Below are 24,424 nucleotides of genomic sequence, written 5' to 3'. Positions count from 1 at the left end.
GCTGATAGCCCTGCGGCTTTAAAATTAGAACATTTAGTTTCGATCGGATTTATTCATGAGATAAAGGGTCAGCTTTATACGGCATTTTTTCTCTCCAAATTATAGACAAAACGACTAAATAACTGGTATTCCTTCCCAGGAAATGGAATAGGGCTGGAAATCTGAAATGAAAACACAAAAAGCTGGAAACGCGGAACAGGTCAACCAACAGCCGCCTTTCCGAACAACTTGGTAAAAGGCTGCACTGGGTTGCCCCAGTGTTAGTAACAGTGAAACAGATGTACGTGTGCCCACTCCCCCTTTTCTTTTAAATGGGCACAATAAATAAAATAACCATAAAATAAACTTCCAACAAAAGGAAATGATACTATAATTCTACATTTATAATACTAATCGAAAAGCAAAATACTGCCGATGTTGGAAATCTGAAATGAAAAACAAAAAATGCCGTAAATTCACGGCAAGTCAGGCAACATCTGCCGAGAGAGGAAGAGAGTTAGTTTCAGGCCGTTAACGGAAACATTAATTCTATGTAGCCCATAGATAATCTTGACTTGGTTGTTAGTGTAATTCTTAGCACACTCAGCAAGTGCTGTCCATTCATGGAATCACATCTAATGTTAGACATTATGTTCTGAGTTTTTCAAGGATAGGCTGATTGAGTACAATCAGTACTCTGCCTATTGTGAACAGACAAAGGAATGTGTTGTTTGTTAGGGTATTGACAATTGAATCCAGCATCACTGGACTTCTTCACCCATAATAATGTATATTTTTTGAAAACTAGGTACTTAGCATTCACTAAATTAGGTTATAAAATAAATAAATAATATCAGTTGGCAGCCTTCTTAAAGTTTCTTCTAAAATCTCATTTAGTTGGTTATATTTCGCATTTAATTTAGATTTCCTTTTTCTGGCTTATAAATCCCTCAATAGCCTTGTCCACTTGCACTGCTATTTGTTTTAAACTCACTCGAGTGCCTTAAATCGGGGATGAATTCGTATTTCCAGTACCCCCTCACAATTTTACTGAAACCAGAATCAATTTTGGAATGCAGAAACAAGCATTTAAGGCCATAATCCAGCTAGGCCACTACACACCCCATTGTCCCTGATTTTAAGGACTATAATTAAAAGAATAGAGGCTTTCAAAAAAACATGCAGTTAAGATGCAACAAGATAATGTGGAACATGAAAAAAGGATAAAGGAACTAGGAAATGAGAAAAGCCACTGGTGGCAGACTATTGTTGATGTAAGCTGAAAAACTTACTGAAAAACTATTTCAACTATTTTTGTATTGGTGAAATTGATAGCCATAATCATCATCTTTTTCATCATTTGTTACTTGAGGGTCTTCACTAGAAGGCTGCAAAATGCACATCTGACTTGAGCTGACTCAAAAGTTGCCTCAAAATCAATGATCACTGAATCAGTGCTCCTCCATGTTGAACATCATTTGGAGGAAGCACTGAGGGTGGCAAGGGCGCAGAATGTATTCTGTATGGGGGACTTCAATGTCCATCACCAAGAGTGGCTCGGTAGCACCACTACTGACCGAGCAGGCCAAGTCCTAAATGACGTAGCTGCTAGACTGGGTCTGTGACAGGTTGTGAGGGAACCAACAAGGGGGAAAAACATACTTGACCTCATCCTCACCAATCTGCATGCCGCAAATGCATCTGACCATGACATTATCAGTAGGATGGACTACTGCAAAGTCATTGTGGAGACGAAGTCCTGTCTTCACATTGAGGATACCCTCCATCGTGTTGTGTCACTATGCTAAATGGGATAGCAGTGATTGGAGTGAAGAATCATCATGTCTGGCAGAGGGAAAGGAGGCAAAGGACTGGGTAATGGCGGAGCAAAGCGGCACCGCAAAGTGCTTCATGATAATATCCAGGACATCACCAAACCAGCTATCCGCCACCTGGCTCACTGTGGCGGTGTCAAGCGGATCTCGGGTTTGATCTATGAGGAAACTCACGGGGTGCTGAAGGTTTTCCTGGAGAATGTGATCAGGGATGCGGCCACCACCATTGGTGGGGATAATTAAACAACTCACTGGAGGAGGAGACTCCACAAAAATCCCCATCCTCAATGATGGAGGAGCCCAGCACAGCAGTGCAAAAGATCAGGCTGAAGCATTCGCAACAATCTTCAGCCAGAAGTGCCGAGTGGATGATCCATCTCAGCCTCCTCCAGAGGTCCCCAGCATCACAGATGCCAGTCTTCAGCCAATTTGATTCACTTCACGTGATATCAAGAAACAGCTGAAGGCACTGGATACTGCAAAGGCTATGGGCCCTAACAATATTCCGGCAGTAGTACTGAAGACTTGTGCTCCAGAACTTGCTGCACCCCTAGCTAAACTGTTCCAGTACAGCTACAACACTGGCATCTACCTGGCTATGTGGAAAATTGCCCACGTATGTCCTGTACACAAAAAGGACAAATCCAACCCGGCCAATTACCGCGGCATCAGTCTACTCTGCATCATCAGTAAATAATGGAAAGGGTCATCAACAGTGCTATCAAGCAGAACTTACTCAGCAATAACCTGCTTACTGATGCCCAGTTTGCGTTCTGCCAGTGCCACTCAGCTCCTGACCTCATTACAGCCTTGGTTCAAACATGCACAATAGAGCTGAACTCCCGAGGTGAGGTGAGAGTGACTGCCCTTGACATGAAGGTAGCATTTGACTGAGCATGACATCAAGGAGCCCTAGCAAAACTGGAGTCAATGGGAATCAGAGGGAAAACTCTTTGCTGGCTGGAGTCATACCTATCACAAATGAAGATGATTGTGGTTGTTGGAGGTCAGTCATCTCAGCTCCAGGACATCACTGCAGGAGATCCTCAGAGTAGTGTCCTCGGCTCAACCATCTTCAGCTGCTTCATCAATGACCTTCCTTCCATCTTAAGGTCAGAAGTGGGGATGTTCGCTGATGATTGCACAATGTTCAGCACCATTCGCGACTCCTCAGATACTGAGGCAGTCCATGTCCAAATGCAGCAAGACCTGGACAATATCCAGGCTTGGGTTGACAAGTGGCAAGTAGCATTCGCACCACTCAAGTGTCTGCAATGACCAGCTCCAACAAGAGAGTATCCAACCATTGCCCCTTGATGTTCAATGGCATTACCATCACTGAATCCCCCACTATCAACATTATGGGGGTTACCATTGACCAGAAACTGAACTGGACTAGCCATATAAGTACTGTGGCTGCAAGAGCAGGTCAGAGGCTTGGAATCCTGCGACAAGTAACTCACCTCCTGATTCTCCAAAGCCTGTCCACCATCTACAAGGCACAAGTCAGGAGTGTGATGGAATACTTCCCACTTGCCTAGATGAGTGCAGCTCCCACAACACTAAAGAAGCTGGACACCGTCCAGGACAAAGCAGCCCGCTTGATTAGCACTACATCCACAAACATTCACTCCCTCCACCACCGATGCACAGTAGCAGCAGTGTCTACCATCTACAAGATGCACTGCAAGATTCACCAAGGCTCCTTAGATAGCACCTTCCAAACCCATGACCACTACCACCTAGAAGGACAAGGGCAGCAGATTGATGGGAATGCCATCACCTGGAGGTTCCCCTCCAAGTAACTCGCCATCCTGGGTCAAAATCCTGGAACTCCCTTCCTAACAGCACTGTGGGTGTACCTACATCACAAGGACTGCAGCGGTTCAAGAAGGCAGCGCACCACCACCTTCTCAATGGCAACTAAGGATAGGCAATAAATGCTGACCCAGCCAGCGAAGCCCACATCCTGTGAATGAATAAAAAAAATGTTTTAAAGGATCAAATAAGTAGTGCGGGATCAATAATATTGGCAATATATTTCACCTTCAATCCAGGGAGATGTAATAAGGCCTAGGTGGTAGATTTTAGTTTAACTTGACCATTCATAAGAAGTTTTCACATTACATTTACTGTAGTAAGCTAACAAGGTCAAGACACCATTTTGTACTAACTTTGGGCCAAAGAAGCCATTTTGTAATCTCTAACTACGCAACCTGCAGAACCACACCCACATGCTAATCAAGAATTACTGTACAATTAGTAGCCTGTTAGGAGCAGATGACTGAATAAGTAGTGGCTTCAATGATATAATTGAAGAATAAGTAATTAATCAGGTAGTTATTAAGGCTGGATAATAATATTTGGAACTTAAGTCATTACCTGTTTTCTAAAGTACTGCTTTCAGCTTTGTGTGTGGGAAAGGAAGCAATCATACATACCACTGAGCACGAATCTCCATTTTGTCCTTAGAAACCTGGAACAGGTGCGTGGTAATGAATAGGAATTTATATAAATTCAGATAAGGGAAACATTATGAACAGTCGCATTGTTCTGCTCAGCAGAGCAATTTGTGCAAATGGCTAAACCCAATGAAATTAACAGTAACAACAATTGACTAGCAACAACAGACTTGATTCAAGATGAGCTAAGGTTAATTCAAGGGTTAAAAACGGGCGTTTTGAGAAACATCTTTACTGTCAGTCACGAGAGAGGGGGACTATAGTCATACTGGGGAAATTGCTGTCAATGAGGGAACCTGAGTTTGATTAATACTTCTACCTGGATTGATAATCCAATCGAGGCATAAAAGACTGTTGTGTATTTTGATAAGTATACCTTTTTTAACTTTTTAAAATAAACTTTGATATTATTTGTTATTCCAGAGTCCTGTCTTTCCTTACGGTTGAGTCTTACCTGAGCTTAAGCATTTTAGGGTATTGATTTGGAACTTAATAATTAGGTACGCACAACTAAATTTAACTAATTTACAGTTAATTTGAAATTCCCCTTTAAAACTTACAATCTCCAGCAATAAAAGCCTTCTCAAGGCCCCTCCCTCTAACCAAACTTTCAGTCAACCTCTTTCTTCAACTCCCCTATCCCCATCTTCCTCTACTGCGCCCCACATTGATTTTTCACATATGTATTGTGAAATGCTGTAGTTTTAAAGAATATATTATTCTAGAGTTCTGATCTTTTAAAATGCTAACTTCTACCTAATCCACACATATACATCTTACAAATCATTAAATTTCTGAAACTCTTCAATTTCTTAAATGAGTACAATCTTAGCTTCCTTAGTTTGATTTATGACCGTACACTAAAATCCAACAATCTAAGGCACCAACTGAGCAGCCAGCTGCATTTATTAATGGAAACAGATTCTATTCATTTAACTTGTGACCACAAGAAATGAATCATGCACTTGCGAGCTCGCTATTCCATCAGCAGCCAAAATGCCTATGTGTTTCGACACTCGCAGATGCTGTACTTGTTTGTGCCAGGGCCACAAATCAAGGGATGGATTCTAGGTGACAAGGGCTACCCTCTTCGCACATGGCTGATGATGGCCATCGGAAATCCTCGCAGTGAGGCAGAAGAGAGGTTCAATGACAGTCACAGCACAACAAGGAACATCATAGAGCAAACCATCAGTCTGCTGAAGATTTGCTACCACTGTCTCGATCGTTCTGGGGGTGCTCTCCAGTATGACCCAATAAAGATGTCACAGATTGTCATTGTGTGCTGTGCACTGCATAACATTGCCAGGCAGAAAGGTGACAACATCAGCACAGAGGAAGAAGAGGAAGCAGAAGCCTCATCTGACATGGAGGATGGGGAACTAGAGAGTGACATGAAAGGGGTTCCAATCAGCAGGCTGCTGCTGATCTATGAACCATGCATGTTAATGCATGGGAGGTAAGGGACCACTTCATAATGACCCTATTCCAACCAGCTGGTCACCATTAAGTGAAATAAAATCAACAGTTTTACCTGCTTTCCATGGATGACACATATTGTTACATCTAAGACCTCACAATGTTCTTCCTCAGTCAACACACAGAGGCCCACATCTCAATCTGTGAATAAACAGCCAGTGTCCCATAAACTCATGATATTAAACATCATATATCTCTGAAGGAGAAACATCATGAGGTCCTCATATGAAAGGGTACATGCTGAATAAAGTATAACAACATTTTAATGTGACACTAACGTTTCTTCCTTAATATAATAATATAAACACCAGTGCTATCCTACTGTGAAAATGAATGTTTTATGACCCTCTTCAAAATCCACTTCTTCGATCGAGCATTTAGCAACCCCTCCTAATATCTGGTTCCTTGTGCCCTTTTTATTTTCCTTCTGCCTCCATGATCTTTTCCACATTAAAGGTGCTATATAAATGTATATTGCAATTGTGGTAATTGTAAAGCAATTGTAGGTAAACCATGATAGAAAGAGCATTAAAGCTAGAGAGAAGGTATTGCACACGTTCACCAGTATGATGCCAGGGACAGGAAACCATAGCTATGAGAAGAGAATGCTAAAAGAAGATTTAACATAGGGTTTTAAAACCACAGAGGTCTTTGATGAATTAAATGGGGAAACAAGTGAGGTAGATTTTCATCTATATCACTGGATGTAACGTATCACCTGAATAGAGTGCAGGGTGAAAAAACAGGCAGCAAGGATTACATGCCCATAACAGATACAGTGACAGTTTCAAAAGCAAACATGGAAAATAGGAGTAAGAGTAGGCCACTTGGCCCCTGAAACCTGCTCTGACATTCAATATGATTATGGCTGATCCTCTCTCTCATTGCTGTACTCCCGTGCTCTCCCCAGTCCCCTTGATGCCTTTAAAGTCCAGAAATCTATCTATTTCCTTCTTAAATATATTCAGTAACTTGGTCTCTACAGTCTTCTGTGGTAGAGAATTCCATAGGTTCACCACCCTCTGAGTGAAGAAGTTTCTCCTCATCTCAGTCCTAAATGGTCTACCCTGTATCCTGAGACTGTGACCCCTTGTTCTAGACCCTCCTCATTGTTCACATTCCCAACAAATTTCATGTCATCAGCAAACTTGGAAATATTACATTTTGTTCCCTCACCCAAATCATTGACATTTATTGTGAATAGCTGAGGCCCAAACACTGATCCCCTTGGTACCCCACTAGTCTAGTTTCCTGTTTAAATCCATCCCCTACCTTATCACTACTGTTTGGAGGCTTATAAGCAACTCCCACTAATGTTTTCAGCCCCTTGTTGCTTCTTAGCTCCATCCGGACTGATTGAGCCAATATTCCCTCTCACTATCACACTGATTTCATCCTTAACTAACAACGCCTCACCACCTCCTTTTCCTTTTTGTCTGTCTGTCCTAAATATTGAGTACCCTTGGATATTCAGTTCCCAGCCTTGGTCATCCTGTAGCCATGTCTCCGTAATGGCAATCATATCACACCCATTCATATTTATTTGGGCTGTTGATTCATCTACCTTACTGCAAATGCTTTGTGCATTCAGATACAATGCCTTTAAACTTGTCCTTTAAACATTTTTACACATCTTTTTATACTATGACCCTATTTGCTGCCAGCCCTTATTTCCTCTACCTTCCACTTTTGCTTTCTACTTTTCAGTCTTTCATTCCTATCTTTGTTTCCCACTCGTGTCTCCCTGCTGAGGTTCCTATACCCCTGCCAACCTAGTTTAAACCCTCCCCCACAGTACTAGCAAATCACCCTGCTAGGATATTGGTCCCGGTCCTGCTGGGGTGCAATCCATCCAGCTTGTACAGGCCCCACCTTCCCCAGAATCGGTCCCAATGCCTCAGGAACCTAAATCGCTCCCTCCTACACCATCTTTCCACCTAAACATTCATATGGTCTATTCTCCTATTCCTGATCTCGCTAGCATGAGGCACTGGGAGTAATCCTGAGATTACTATCTTTGAGGTCCTGCTTTTTAATTTATTCCCTAGCTCCCTATATTCTGCTTTCAGGACCTCAACCTCCCTATATTCTGCTTTCAGGAGCTCTTCTTACCTATGTCATTGGTACCATTATGGACCATGACCTCTGACTAGTCACCCTCCCCCTTCAAATGTCCTGCAGCCGCTCAGTGACATCTCTGACCCTGGCACCAGGGAGGCAACATACCAGCCTGGTCTCATGTCGGCGGCTGCCGAAATGTCTATCCATTCCTCTTATGTTAGAATTCCCTTTCACTATGGCCTCCCAGTCTTTCTTTCCTCCCCTGTGCAGTTGAGCCACTTGTGGTACCACGGACTTGGCTCTTGCTGCATTCTCCTGAGAAACCATCTCCCCCAGCAGTATCCAAAACGGAAAATCTGTTGGAGAGGGAGGTGGAACCAGGGGAGTCCTGCACTATCTGCCTAGTGCTTTTACTCTGTCTGGCGGTCATCAATTCCCTTTCTGCCTGAGCATTCTTTACCTGCAGTGTGACCACCTCACTGTACATGCTATCCACAAAGATCTCATGCTGCAGATGCTGGAAATCTGAAATAAAAACAGAAAATGCTGGAAATACTCAGTAGGTCAGGCAGTATCTGTAGAGAATGACAGAGTTAACGTTTCAGGTCAATGACCTTTCACCAGAGATCATCGACCTGAAATTTAACTCTTTTTCTCTCCACAGATGCTACTTATCCCACCCAGTTTCAATCTAAGTTAATGGACCTTTAGGATCTGATCCTAATGGAGAGGCAGAGAGGGTACATAGAAGCCTGACCTTGGGAAAATAACTTTGCAAGTCCGGAGGTATGTAGGCCTTCCCACAAGGGAAAAACAGTTTGGACCAGTACTCTTAGTTTCCAGCTTTTACTGGTGTTCCATTTTAAGTTATACAAGACCAGCTCAGAGCAGTATTCTTGTTTCCATGTTTTACTGTTTTTTCCTTCTGGGTTGCCAATTTTAACAGCAGGACCTCATTTGAATAATTTTGGGCAGACGCTGCCTGACAGTCAACCAGAATGACTGCCTGGCTGCTGCATGATAGCAGAATCTAGTGGAAGGAGGCTATAGCCTGGGCAATCAGTAGTTAGGGATAGTTTCAGGATGCAATGGGAAACAGGGAACCAAAAGATCAGAGCCATGAACAGGACTGGGTAAGCGGCAACCAAATGATCAGGGCTATGATTGCATGATGAAGGGAAGTCAAAAGATCACGGCTGTAATAAGAGCTGAGGAGGCTGAAAGATTCCTTATGAAGCCTGGGAGGAGGCACTTCTGCTGCTCCTAGCCCATGAGGAGTTCTGTAAGGAATTAATCTTAAATACTTACTCTAGGCAGTCAGCGCCTCTTACCTTGAATGGGCAGCTGGCAGTACGGACCTCTGCTGATGTACAGTTAAGTTGAGTCATGGCTTAAGATGTGATCTTGCTGTGACTATTGAATGTTAACCAGGACCCCTTCCTGCCTTTTGCAAGAGCCTAGTCAATGGTCTGATTAGGGTTCTATAAAAGTTTAAATTGCTAGACAGTCAGTAGGTTAGACCTGAGACGTATAACAAGAATGGAGCATACGTGGTGGGAAGGAGCATGCTGGTGGTTGAAGAACGCTGAAGGCTGAGGATGTGGAGACCTTGCCAATCTTAACAGCAGGGCCTCATTTAAATAAATTTGGACAGACACTACTACCTCTATTTCCTCTGGTTGGGGAATCAGCAATGAAGGATTATCCATTTAAAATTGCTAGGAGAAACTTATCAACACAGAGGAACACAGAAAGTTCTTCCATAGGAAATGTTGAGGCAGACAGCCTCCTTTTCAAGGAAAATTAGGTAAATATTTGAAGCTGAGAAAAGCCATAGAGTGATGAACAGTGGAATTTGTAATTTTAGCTTTTCAACCCATGTTTCAATTTTACAATGTTTTGCAAGAAAAGAAGGATTTTCACTGGCACTGGAGGTTGTCAAAATTGATCATTATGATCATTTGGAAGATGGGTTGGAACCTGACAGTACAGAACAAGAACCAACCAAATCTTAAATTCTTCCATTTCTCATTGCTCAAAAACTTGAGGCATAAAAATTTAGAGCTGTTTGCTTCTGAGAAATCTCAGTTAAAGTTGTATTTACTTAGCGTTTGTACCGATATAAGTAATATATAACAAATAAGTTATTAGAATGAAGCCTCTTATCAAAGTATGATACAAATCAGAAGGAAGCCATTTGACCCTTGCCGGGTTCATGTGAAGATTTCTTTTTTTAAACTAGATTGGCAGGGGGATGGGAATCTGAGGACAGATTCAGACAGGATAAATTCAGTGCAGGGAGCGGGAGACAGAAAATTAGCAAGTGACTCTGAAAGACAAAGTGCAAATGTTAAGAGGGTTACAGTACAGGAGCTTGGCAATGTTAAAAAGGTATTTATTTAAATGCAAGGAGTATAGCAAACAAAGTCAATGAGCTAAGGGCACTGATAGGCACATGGCAACAAAATATCATTGCTATAACAGAAACTTGGCTTAAAGAGGGGCAAAAATGGTAGCTCAACATCCCTCGATATAGGGTTTTCAAGCAGGATAGAAAGGGGGCTAAAAAAGGTCGGAGTGTAGAATTATCGGTAAAAGAATCAATTACAGCAGTGAGGAGGGATCATATACTAAATCAACAAATGAGGCTACATGGGTTGAGCTCAGAAATAAAAAGTGGGGGCAGCCACACTACTAGGAATGTACTATAGATGCCCAAATAGGGAGAGGGAGATAGAAGAGCAAATATATAGGCGCATTTATGGATGCAAAGACAATAGGGCAATAATAGTTGGGGACTTTAATTACCCTAATATCAGCTGGAATACACACAGTGTAATAGGCACAGAGGGCACAAGATTCTTGAACTGCATTCAAGAGAACTTTTTTAGCGTGTATGTAACAAGCCCAATAAGAGGGAGTGTGATTCTAGATTTAGTCTTAGGAAATAAAGCTGGGCAAGTGGATAAAGTAGCAGTAGGTGACCATTTTGGAGATAGTGACCGTAATGCAGTTAGATTTAACATAATTATGGAAAAGGAGAAAGATAGAAAAGGAGTAAAGTTTCGAAATTGGGGAAAGACAAATTTTACGAACCTGAGAGGCTGAGAGTTGGCAAAAGTTACAGCTACTTGAAAGGAAATCAGTGACAGGCCAGTGGGAGGCATTCAAAACCAAGATTCTATGGGTACAGTTTAGACATGTCTCCACAAAGAAAAAGAGCGGTGCTGTCAAATCTAAAGCCCCCTGGTTATGTAGAAGCATTCAAGGTAAGATAAAGCAGAAAAAGAAAGCTTATGACTGTCACAAGAAATGAATACTGTCGAAAGCCTAGAGGAGCATAGCAAGTACAGGGATGAAGTAAAAAATGTAATTAGGAAAGCAAAGAGAGAAAAAATATTGGCAGGGAAAATCAAAGAAAACCCAACGACATTTACCAATACATTAAGAGCAGGAGAATAACTAAGGAAAGGGTAGGTCCTACCAGAGATGTACATAGTAAATTGTGCACTGATACTGAAAATGTGGGCAGGTTTCACCTTGAGTACTTGGTCTCTGTCTTCACTAAGGAGAGACATGATGCAGACATTCTAGTTAAAGAGGAGGAGTGTGAAATATTAGATACAATAATCATAGTGAGAGGGGATGTACTGAAGGGACTGACATCTTGAAGGTGGATAAATCACCAGGGCCAGATGGATTGCATCCCAGGTTGTTAAAGGAAACCAGGGACATAATAGTGGATGCTCTGAGGAGCATTTTCCAATCCTCACTAGATACAGGTGAAGTACCAGATGATTGGAGGTCTGCAAATAGTGTACCATTATTTAAAAAGGATGAGAGGGATAGGCCAAATAATTATAGGCCAGTCAGTCTGACTTCGGTAGTGGGCAAATTATTAGAATCAATTTTGAGGATAAACTGTCACTTAGAAAGGAATGGATTCATCAGGGATAATCAGCATGGTTTTGTTAGGGGAAGATTGTGTCTTACTAATTTAGTCAAATTTTTTGAGGAAGTAACAAGGGGGATTGATGAGGGTAGTGCAGTGGATGTTGTCTACATGGATTTTAGTAAGGCATTTGACAAGGTCCCACTTGGCAGACTCGTCAGAAAAGTGAGATCCCGTGGGATACAGGGAAAGGTGGCAGGTTGAATCCAAAATTGGCTTAGCGACAGGAAACAAAGGGTAATGGTTGATGGATGTTTTTGCAAATGGAAAACAGTTTCCAGTGGTGTTCTACAGGGCTCAGTGTTGGGTCCCTTGCAGCTCATTGCATAGATTAATGATTTAGACTTAAATATGGGTGGCATTTTTAGGAAATCTGCAGATGACACAGATATTGGCCATGTAATTGATAGAGAAAAGGATAGCTGTTGTCTCCAGGTTGATATCAATGGTTTGGTTGAGTGAACAGAAAAGCAGCAGATGAAATTCAGTCCAGAGAAGTGTGAGGTAATGCATTTGGGGGGAGAGCAAAGAAATCTAGGGAACACACAATAAATGGGAGGATATTGGGAGAGGTAGAGGAAGCATGTTCGCAGACCCCTGAAGATGGCAAGGCAGGTGGATAAGGTGGTAAAGAAAGCATATGAAATGCTTTCTTTTATTGACGAGGTATAGAATACAAAGACAGGGATGTAATGATGGAACTGTATAAAATGCTGGATAAGCAACAGCTGGAATTTTGTGTATAGTTCTGGTCAGCACATTACAGAAAGGACATAATAGCTCTGGAGAGAGTGCAGAGAAGATTCACAAGAATGTTGCCTGGGCTCGAAAATTGCAACTATGAGTGAAGATTGGATAAGCTGGGGTTGTTTTCCTTAACACTGAGGAGGCTGAGGGGTGACCTGATTGAGGTGTACAAGCTGAGGGGCCTCGACAGAGTAGACAGGGATGCCCTGTTTCCCCTAATGGAGAGGTCAATTACTCGGGGGCACAGATTTAAGATGATTGGTAGAAGGATAGAAGGATTAGATGGGACATGAGGAAAAATCTCTTTACCCGGAGAGTGATGGGCATTTGGAATTCACTGTCTTGTTTGGTCGTGGAAGCCGCAACTCATTTGAAAGGTACTTGGATCTGTACCTAAAGAGCTATAACCGGCAAGGCTATGGACCAGGTGCTAGAAGGTGGGATTAGAATGGGCAGCTAATTTTTTATTTTTTATTTTCGGCTGGTGCAGACACAATGGGCTGAATGGCCTCTTCCTGTGTGTAACCTTTCTATGGTTCTAAGATGTCCCAGATGTGAAGCAATAATTTGTTTAACTTGATGATTCCTAATACTGTACTTGTAGAATTGCCACAGAAAAGAAATAAGATAATATGTGAGGTTGGAATGATGATGTATTTTATTTAATTAAAATAATTATGCTGAGATCCAGACTCAATTAAAAACAGCTTCAAAATCACAAATGAGATGTGAAAAATCAAAATGTTCTGGAGGGTGCATACTAGCAGACAAATGAAGCCTCATGCCATAAACATTCATATCTTCATTAAATAATTTCTAAATCACAACTGTGCTTTTGTATATTGCAATAAAAGTGGTGGACTGTCAAGTACATCTGCAGCCTAGCTTGTATATCCCATTACTCTTTCAGTGCAACTTGTCTTTTATATTTAGAATTATTTTAAGCCATCTGCTTTTAGGAGTTGGGCCAGCTTTTTTGTAGCTTACTTAGCTGTTGCGAACACATGAATTAGGAGCAGCAGTAGTTTTCTAGGTTGGCATGTAGATGTAAGATGTAGATGTAAGGGTTCTAGTTGGTAATTATGAGCAGTTTAAACCGAGTTCCCAATCAATTTGGGGCCTTGGGACCAAAGGAGACCACTGACACCAATTTGATATAAAAACTGTAAATCACAAATGCGGAATGATGGACTGTGTCACACTAATAGAGAATGCTCCTCTGAAATTGGAGCAGAGCAGAAAGAGTATCATTCTGCAGCTGACAGCATTATGTATGAGCAGGGAGTAGCTGATATTGACACTACGGGAGAGAAATGTGTTCACTTAGCACTGCTTCAAGCAGTGTTACACATTTATTCCAATCCGCTGGAGGCCAGCAGCGCTGTGGACCACATTGGTAGGGCCCATGGTGCTGCCTGCCCCTGAGCAATCGACATAAGTCTGTGTAATGCAGCTGGAAGTGGCACTACGTGAATATATTTCTCCCCCAGATGCTTGAAATTGGAGAGCATTCACTCACCAGCTTAATATCCATTAAGCATGAACTTCATCAGAGACACTTTTTTTCTAACTTCCAGAAGTGGAATTAAGAAAGAAAAGGTTGTATTTAAATAATGCCTTATAACATCATCTAGATATTTTGGAGAGCTTCATTCAACCAAGTTATTGTCTATATAATTGTCATATTGGGACTAAGTTGGACTGCTGGAGCGCATATTGTGATTTCAGGCATGAAGGTCAGTGCACTCCATATGATTTTCCATTAATTTTAACAGATAGGAAATTATGTAGCGTGCACTGATGACAGCATTTGAATTCCCAATATCAGCTTCCATCACGCAAAACTCTGCTCCAGAAGCAATTATTCCCATTAAATGGATTTTAGACAAAGTTAAATCTTACCACTGTCAAATGAAATCAAACAAGACATGCAGTTATTGATCAGTGAACCACATTATAGTGATCTTTAGTTTCAGGACTAATCGCACAGAGATACACTGCAAATTTCACTTTCAGAAGATTAAAACCCTTCTCTAAAATCCAACTAATTTCTTTTACTTCTACTAAAGCAAAATACTACGGATGATTTAGACTTAAATATAAGGGTATGGTTAAAACATTTGCAGATGATACATAAATTGGCTGTGCAATTCGTAGTGAGGAAGAAAGCTGTAAACTGCAGGGAGATATCAGTAGCCTGGGCAAGTGGGCAGAAAAGTGGGAAATGGAATTCAAAATGAAGAAGTGTGAGGTGATGCATTTGGGGAAGGCAAACGAGGCAAGGGAATACACAACAAATGGTAGGATACTGAGAAATGCCGAAGAACCGGGAGATCTTGAAGTGCTTGCCCACAGATCCCTTAATTAGCATGACAGATAGTTAGGGGGTTAAGAAGACATATGGGATACTTTCCTTTATTAGTCAAGCATAGGATATAAAAGCAGGGAGGTTATGCCAGAACTGTATAAAAATTAGTTAGGCCATAGCTGAGACTGCTGCATACAGTCCTGGTTTCCACATTATAGGAAGGGATATGATTGTTTTAGAGAGGGTAATGAGGAGCCTTACATAGATGTTGCCAGGAATGGAAAATTTTAGCTATGAGGGAAGATTGGATAGGTTGTGTTGTTTTCTTTGGAATAGAGGAGGCTGAGGGGTGTTTTAATTGAGGTGTATACAATTATGAGGGGCTTAGGTAGTGTGGATAGCAATGACCTATTACACGAGCAGAGAGGTGAATAATCAGAGACATGGATTTAAAGCAATTGGTAGAAGCATTGTATGGGAGTGGAGGAGAATTTTTTTCATCAGAAGGTGTGGGTGTTGTAGTAAAAGGGTCTGGCACATAAAGGGTTTACATGGGACTGAGTACAGTACTATCCACACAGTAATGTAAGATAACACATGACCCACATCTAGGGGTCAGTGTAGTGTTGGACACAGCCATGTGTAGAAGCAAGCATGGAGACAGCTATTAGCTTGGACCTTGACAGTACCCATGTTTATGGTTTCTTGTAGTTCATAAATACTTATTGTTGAACCACCTAGGACTACAAATACCTCAATAAGACCTATGGAACTTTGTCCAACACCTTGAACAGGTGTCCAGAACTCACTGCCTGAAAGAGTGCTTGAGGCAGAAACCCTCATCACACTTATAAAATTTTGGCTATGCACTTGAAATGCATAATCTACAGGGCTACAGAACGAAAGCTGGAAAGTGGGATTAGGCTGGATAGATATATTTTGGCTGGTTTGGCACAAGAACCGAATAACCTTCTTCTTTGCCATATATGTTCTATAAGTTTCAATGGATTATGGAAATCAGAAATAAATATAGAAAATGCTAGAACTACTAGCAGGTCAGCCTTTGTTTAGAGAGAAGAGCAGTTAACACCAGGGACAAAATTTTGCCCTTGGTGGGCGTGCAGGCCCCACTGGCTTGGTGGCGGGCGGACAGTGATTCCCGCTGCCGAAACGGGCCCACCGCCATTTTGAGTGGGCGGGCCAATTAAGGCCAGCTCAGCTGCCTACCCGATGGGAAGCACTATGCGCTTCCTGTGCTGGGGGGGAGGAAATTCCCAGCTGTCAAAATACATTCTTTAGCACTGCTCCCTGAGACTAAGTGCTGTCTCAAGGAGATTAGTGACAGTGCACAAAATTAAAAAATAGAAAAATAAAAATATTATTGACATGTCCCCCCCATGTGACAATGTCACACGAGAAGGGACATGTTAATAAAAACGACATAAACTTTATTAATCTTTTTAAAAACAGACGTGAAACCTCATCCCGCTAGTGGATGAGGTTTCCTGTATTATCAGGAGCCCGCTGGGGCTCCTGGCCTTCCCACCAGCCTTAAGGTTGGACAGGCAGGTCTTTACTGATCTTAATTAGCCTGTCAATGGCCTTAATTGACCATTGACAGGTTGGTGGGCGGACAACTGATTTCGTTGTCCGCCCGCCTTCCTAAAAATTTAAAGGGACCAGGATGACGTTGGGGGTTCCTCATGATGTCATTCCATGTCATTTTCCCGTCGGCGAGCGGGCTCCACCCCCAAATCGCTGACGGGAAAATTCTGGCCCAGATCTTTTTCTGGCTTTACTTTTAGTTTCTTGTGAACCTTTACTTATAAAACACTTCTGTGAAGAAACAAGTTAAACAATTGTATTGATGTTTATAAGCTAGTTCAGTACTTAACATGTCCAACTTTACAGCTCACTGCCACATGAAACCAATGAAATGCTATTAATAATAGAAAGAATAGCCAGGGCAACCACACAAATGTACGAATTAGGAGCAGGAGTAGGCCACTCAGCCCCTCCAGGCCACTCTGCCATTCAATAAGCTCATGACTGTAACCTCAACTCTACAGTCCCATCTACCCCTATTAACCTTTCACGCCTTGCTTATCAAGAATCTATCTACCTCTGCCTTCAAAATATTCAAAAACTCTGCTTCCACCGACTTTTGAGGAAGAGAGTTCCAAAGATCCACGATCCCAAGAGAAAAAAATTCTCCTCATCTGTCTTAAATAGGCAATCCGTTATTTTTAAACAGTGACCCCTAGTTCAAGATTCTCCAACAAGAGGAAACTTACTCTCCATATCCACCCTGTAAAGTCACCTCTTATTCTTCTAAATTCCAGACATCTAAACCACACATAATTTTCATCAAAATCACATCAACATAACACATTGGCATGTTTTTTTTATTTCCTCAAAATGATTGGGAAACTCTTTCTGTCTTTACAAAACATTTTTTAGTTCAAAGAGTGACTTCCTGTGAATATCAAAGTAAGATTTCAAAGATGAAGAAATGGAGCCACATATATTCTTTTATATCCTATAACCAACTTTTAAGTTACTAAAAGTCATTAAAATTAGAAATTTAGTAGGAGGAATAAATGGAAATAGATAAAGTATAACCACATTTCATGATTATAGCCTATGAAAATTTGCCGCAGTATTCAATCCACCAAACAAAACATAGTGATGTGACTTGGTTGTCCAACTTGGAATTAGACTTGTAAAGCTGCAGGAAGACAGACTGATAGATTTGTATAATAGTGCAGTAAGGCAAATATTTGACTACTTCTTACATAATTCCCATGAACAGCAATATAATCAGCAATGTAATGAGAAATTTGTTTGATAACTTTAAAAAAAAATTATACATGTATAAAGCCAAGAAACAAATAAGAAACATAAACATCTCAGGATGGATTGGCATAAACACAGTATATTATGCTGCTTTTCCTCTTAACTTCTCTGTTGTTTTCTTATCATTACACTTCCTCTTTCAGTTATTAACTTCACCTGCAATGGAATAATGTTCACCTGCTCTGAACAAACCTTGACTACTGTGTCAGTTCACTGAGAAACAAGGAAACCACCTAAATGCTAGAAGCATTGTAGAGCAGAACCATAGGCTGATCATAAATATCAAGGGTCTACGTTTGATAGCATCTTTCATGACCACAGCACATCCCAAAGCCCTTTACAGCCAATTAAGTACTTCTGTAGTGTTGTCACTAGTAATGTAGGAAACATGGCAGCCAATTTACATATAGCAAGCTCCCACAAACAACAATATAATGATCAAATAAACTGTTTTTTGTGATGTTGATTGAGGGATAATATTGGCTAGGACCCAGGGACAACCCCCCTTCTGTTTTTGAAATAATGCCATGGGGTCCTTTATGTCCACCTGAGAAAACAGATGGGGATGAAAGGTCATCGACCTGAAACATTAACTTTGTAACTCTCTCCACAGATGCTGCCTGACCTGATGAGTATTTCCAGCATTTTCTGTTCATAGAACAGATGGTTCCTCAGTTTAACATCTCAGCCAATGAATGGTGCAGCATTCCCTCATTACTGCACGGAAGTCTTGACCTAGATTTTTGTGCTCAAGTCTCTGGAGTGGGGGCTGAATGGACCTTTTTGAGGGAGGTACAGGGAGGTGTGGTGATGGCTGATCTCTCAGCGGATCCTACAGAGTTAGCATTGGGAGGGGGGAATGAGTGCAAAAGGAAGGAGGTTGGAAAGATAAGCCCCCTGGGGGGTTGGTATAGGAGTAGGATGGGGCAGTTGTGATTGGTGGTAATAAGGAGACAGTGATGAGTGTCTCTATGGCCCATTCAGAGGATGCCAAGAAGGCATGGAGGGAACATGTTGGCTTATCTCGAGTCAAGCTTGGGATGGCAACAGGAGAATAGGAAATGCAAGGAATGCTGAAGGGTAGGGTTAGGGATTTTGGATGGCTGAGTGCCTGAGAGGAGAGAAATTTAAAGAGACACGATGCAGGAGAGGTATCTAGGAGGATTAAAGAGAAAAAAAAGAAAAAAAAGGGAGTAAAAAGGGGAAATAGAAGTCATGGTCTTGAGGCCAGAGTGGCAGCCAAAATCCACACGCAGATTGACACAGGGAAGCTCAAGTTACATAAACAGATACCAAGCTTTAGTTTTAAAAATTCCAATATTGTAAAAGAGAGAAAAGAGGGAGGTAAGGAGTTCCACAGATCTGAGGTTCTAGTAAACATTTTGCTCTGTCTTAAATTCAATGCAGTGGGAATGCCAGAAGAAGTGAGTGCATGTTGGTCCAATCTAGACGGCCAGCAGTGAAGGATAATAGAACTGGAGCCTAATCTTTTGCAACAGGTGAGAAGGAGTGAATCTATGACCAGGTGAGGAACATTGAACTGGCTCCCCTCTATTCAGCCTCCTCAGTTGGTCACAACAGAAGTTTTATGTTTCTTTCTCATGAGGACATGCCTTCTCCAAATCCAAATGTATTAATGCTGTGAGAAATAGGAAGCCAATCAAACAAGGTTTTCTCGAAAAAGAAAGAGAAATTTATTAACCATTAAACCCACTAAAAACACGACACACACACACACAAAGAGGATGTTGCGATTATTACGAGATCTAGGTTCGCTAGTAGGTTTCTAATAGTTGATTTCTCGAACCGGATGACACACACACTTTTTTCCAAAAGAGAAAGAGGGGAAGGATGTAGCTTTTCAGTCTGTTTCCTCTGCTAAAAACTTTCTTGACACTACCTGTGTCACTTGCAATCTCTCTGCAGTGACAGGCAGCCTAGCCTGTTATACTCCACCTATTGTGTATTTCCAAGGGGTTTTGGGTGGGTCTGTCTGTGGCAACCTATGTTTCAACATCCAGCACTTTGTATTTTAATGTCTACTCATAGAGTCATAGAGGTCTACAGCACAGAAAAAGGCCCTGCGGCCCATCAAGTCTGCGCCAGTCAAACAAGTACCTAACTATTCTAATCCCATTTTCCGGCACTAGGTCCATAGCCTTGTATGCCATGGCATCGCATGTGCACATCCAAATACTTCTTAAATGTTATGAGGGTTTCTGTCTCTACCACCCTTTCAGGCAGTGAGTTCCAGATTCTCACAATCCTCTGGGTAAAAAAAAATCTTCCTCACAGCCCCTCTAAACCTCCTGCCTCTTACCTTAAATCTATGCCCCCTGGTTATTGATCCCTCCACCAAGGGGAAAAGTTCCTTCCTGTCTACCCTATCTATGCCCCTCATAATTTTATACACCTCAGTCATGTCCCCCCTCAATCTCCTCTGCTCCAGGGAAAATAACCCCAGTCTATCTAATCTCTCCTCATAACTAAAACTCTCCAGCCCTGGCAACATCCTAGTAAATCTCCTCTGCACTCTCTCTAGTGCAATCATATTCTCCCTACAATGCGAATTCCAGAACTGCACGCAATACTCTAGCTGTGGTCTAACTGGCGTTTTATACAATTCCAGCATAACTTCCCTGCTCTTATATTCTATGCCTCGGCTAATAAAGGCATATATCCCATATGCCTTCTTAATCATCTTATCTATCTATCCCGCTACCTTAAGGGATCGGTGGACTGCACACCAAGGTCCCCTGATCCTCAGTACTTCCCATGGTCCTACTATTCATCGTGTATTCCTGTGCCTTGTTTGTCTTGCCCAAGTGCATCACACTTATCTGGATTAACTTCCACTTCCCACTGATCAGTCCATCTGACCAGCCTGTCTATATCCTCTTCACTATTTACCACCCCACCAATTTTCACGTCATCTGCAAACTTACTGATCAACCCTGCTACATTGGAGACTAAATCGTTTATATATACCACAAACAGCAAAGGACCCAACACCGATCCCTGTGGAACCCCACTGGATACAGGCATCCAGTCACAAAAGCACCACTCAACCATCACCCTCTGCTTGCTGCCACACAGCCAATTCTGAATCCAATTTGCCAAATTGCCTTGGATCCCATGGGCTCTTACCTTTGTTAGCAGTCTCCCATGTGAGACCTTATCAAAAGCCTTGCTGAAGTCCCAGTAGACTATATCAAATGCATTGCCCTCATCTATACACTTGGTCACCTCTTCGAAAAATTCAATCAAATTGGTTAGACATGACTCCCCTTAACAAAACCATGCTGACTGTTCTTGATTAATCCCAGCCTCTCCAAGTGTAGATTAATTCTGTCCCTCAGAATTGCTTCCAATAGCTTCCTCACCACTGAGGTTAGACTGACTGGCCTGTAGTTCCCTGGTTTATCCCTTCCTCCCTTTTTGAATAATGGTACCACATTGGCTGTCCTCCAGTCCTCTGGCACCTCTCCTGTGGCCAGAGAGGTATTGAAAATTATTGCCAGCACCCTTGCTATCTCCTCCCTTGCCTCACGCAACACCAACTGCCTGGGATACATTTCGTCCAGGCCTGGAGATTTATCTACTTTTAAGCCTGCCAGACCACATAGAACCGCACCACCCCCCACCTTTCTATGCTAATTTCTTTAATTATATCACAGTCCTTCTGCCTGATTTCCATACCCATGTCAGCCCTCTCGCTTGTGAACATCGACACAAAGTATTCATTTAGAACCCTACCTATGTCTTCCGGCTCCACACACAAATTACCACTGTGGTCCTTAATGAGGCCTACTCTTTCCCTAGTTATCTGTTACTCTTAATGTACTTGTAAAATAACTTTGGATTTTCCTTTATTTTACCTGCCAATGTTTTTTCATGCCTCCTTTATGCTCTCCTAATTTCCTTTTTAAGATTCCCCCCTACACTTTCTATATTCCTCTAGGGTTTCTGCTATTTTGAGCTGTCAGTATCTGCCATAAGCCTCCCTTTTTCTTTTTATCCAATCTTGTATATCCTTCAACATCCAGGGTTCCCTGGATTTGTTGGTCCCACCCTTTGTCTTTACTGGAATATGTTGGCCCTGTACTCCCCCTATTTCCTCCTTGAATGAGTCCCACTGCTCTGACGCAGATTTACCTAAAAGTAGCTGCTCCCAATCCATTCTGGCCAAATCATATCTGATCGTATTAAAATCGGCCTTCCCCCAATTTAGAACTCTGATTTCTGGTTCATCCTTGTCCTTTTCCATAACAACCTTGAATCTAATGGAGTTATGATCACTATCTGCAAAATGCTCCCCCACTGATACCTCTACCACTTGCCCAGCTTCATTCCCTAAAATTAAGTCCAGGACTGCCCCCTTTACTCATTAGAGTGATGAGTTTAAATGGATCTTTGCATTATAGGAAATGTCTCTGTCTTCACATTCCCCTGAGGGTGTCTTGTTTGCTTTTACACCTTCACCTTGGAAAGTGGCCTTGCATTTGTAAGTAGTTTGTTCTGTCCTATTTCAAATTGCAAAGTTCCCAGTCAGTTGAAAAGCCATATTTCAAAAATAAAGGGGCATAACCTCATGACACAACAAACACAGACACAAACGCACTACAAACATGCATCTGCTAACCCGACAACCACAGTTTCAGTCTGCTCCTATAGATAGGAACACAAGAGACCCTCTGATTAATGCATGCCACCCGAATATAACTAAATACTCAATTACTGTAAAATTAACACGTGTACCTCTGAGCATTTAGAATGAACAAAAGAAAATGTTCAAAGGATTGCTGACTGTGACAGTATAACAAGAGCAAAAAAGATCACCAATCAAACAACAAGAAGAAACTAATTAGCAAAGGGAGTGATTTTACTAGCTTTTGGATAGCACAGAACTGCATAGAACCGATTCCAAGCTGCAGAAAGACATCTGTTGAAATTTTAGATGGATACCAACTGGATTCAATCCAATTCACTGGTAATTCATATTAATTTTTGGGTTTCGAACAAGACTTTAAACCCACTCTTCAGATAGTGAATTCAAAGAAGTGTTATTTAAAGAAAAATATAAATTAGTACATAGTTATAATGTAGAATTATGAAATTATGGAGTGAATCCTAACACTAAAACATGTAGCTTATGTTCTAGTATGAAGATAAAAATTTTTAAATTATGGAATTATAATACAGAATTAGTTAAAGAATCATACATCCATACAATTAAACCTTCTCATAAGTATCATTCTCTGTCTTCTTTCTACACTAAACTAATTTCAAGTACATCACCCAAAACATTAAGCATACTTATCTTATCCATAAGACTTTTACAACTTTGATGGGTGATCGATTCCACTAAAGTGTGCATCTTCTTCCTTCTTTTGGATAAGTAGCTTCAGTCAAAATACAGCTAGCTGACAGTGTCTCTGGAGATGGGATCTTTAATCTTTAGAGAAGGTTCGAGACCCTCTTGCCTAATGTGTTAATGAGATCATGTCACTCATTGATTGGCTGACATATTCCTTAATTTAGCTTAATTGGTCTTGGCCATTGTGCTTAATTAATCTTGATCATAGAACAATGAACTTGTTCAACGTGTTCTTTTAATCCTATTTCAGACATGCGACTTTATATTTTGTATAACCTTTGGTCTCTAGACTTCTTCTAATCTGATTTAAGTACATAATTTGTAGTGATTTTGTGTCTACATTTTAACTTAAAGTTTGTAAGAATACTTTATATCAAGCATACAATCTCTTTAGGAACATACTTAGGATTAACCTGTGTAAGTTTAAATACCAAGTTTGTGATAAAACTGCTAATTATTTAAAGGCAGAATTTTACATCCCATGGGCGGGCGCATGCCTGACCCGATTGGGTGTAAAACAGCGCACAATGTCAGACGAGCATCCCGACATCATTGTACACTCGGTCGGCAGGTGCACTGCCGACTCTTGCGCACCTGTTAACAATTAAGAGGCCTATTAAGGCCATTAACGTAGTCATCGACATGGATTTTTCACTGCCCATTGAATGTTACAGTTGACGGTCAGGCGAATTAGCCAGGCGGCCTTTGGATTTTTGAGGAAACCTCATCCAAAGGTGGGATAAGGTTCTATATTAACTTAAAAAAGTAAAAATGCTTTGACAGGATTTTTATCATCAATATGTTTAGGTGAGTGATTCTTATGGGTGTAATTTTTTTGTAGACTTCATAATGTTTATTTTTGGCTTTAAAATTCTTTGGCTTCCTGAGGCAGCTCTCTGCCTTCAGGAAGCTTTCACTGCGTGCTCTCCCGTGCCCATGCTGACTTCAGTGCTTGCCCTCTTCCTGCCCCACCCCAGGAGCGCTAGGCCTTTCAGAACGTGTTTCATGCTGGCTGCCCGTTAATTGACAGCCAGAGTGAAATCACAGTTGGACCCGATCACGGGCGGTGGCCCGTTTCCCGGCTGCTCCCGGGCCCGTCCGATGACCTGAAAATCCTGCCCAATAGTAATTTAGTTATAACTGATGCTCAATCTTGGTTAGTGGGTTGTGGTCCAACTATTGCATATGAGTTAATAAAGGTAAAATACTGCAGATGCTGGAAATCTGAAACAAAAACAAAAAATGCTGGAAAAACTCAGCAGGTCTGACAGCATCTGTGGAGAGAGAGACAGAGATAACGTTTCAAGTCAGTATGTTTCTTCTTCAGAGCTAAAGGGAGGTAGAGATGCAGTGAAATATATACATTAA

Source organism: Carcharodon carcharias, chromosome 11, assembly GCF_017639515.1.
Source record: "Carcharodon carcharias isolate sCarCar2 chromosome 11, sCarCar2.pri, whole genome shotgun sequence".
Taxonomy (NCBI): domain Eukaryota; kingdom Metazoa; phylum Chordata; class Chondrichthyes; order Lamniformes; family Lamnidae; genus Carcharodon; species Carcharodon carcharias.
Note: the sequence above shows the minus strand (reverse complement) of the source record.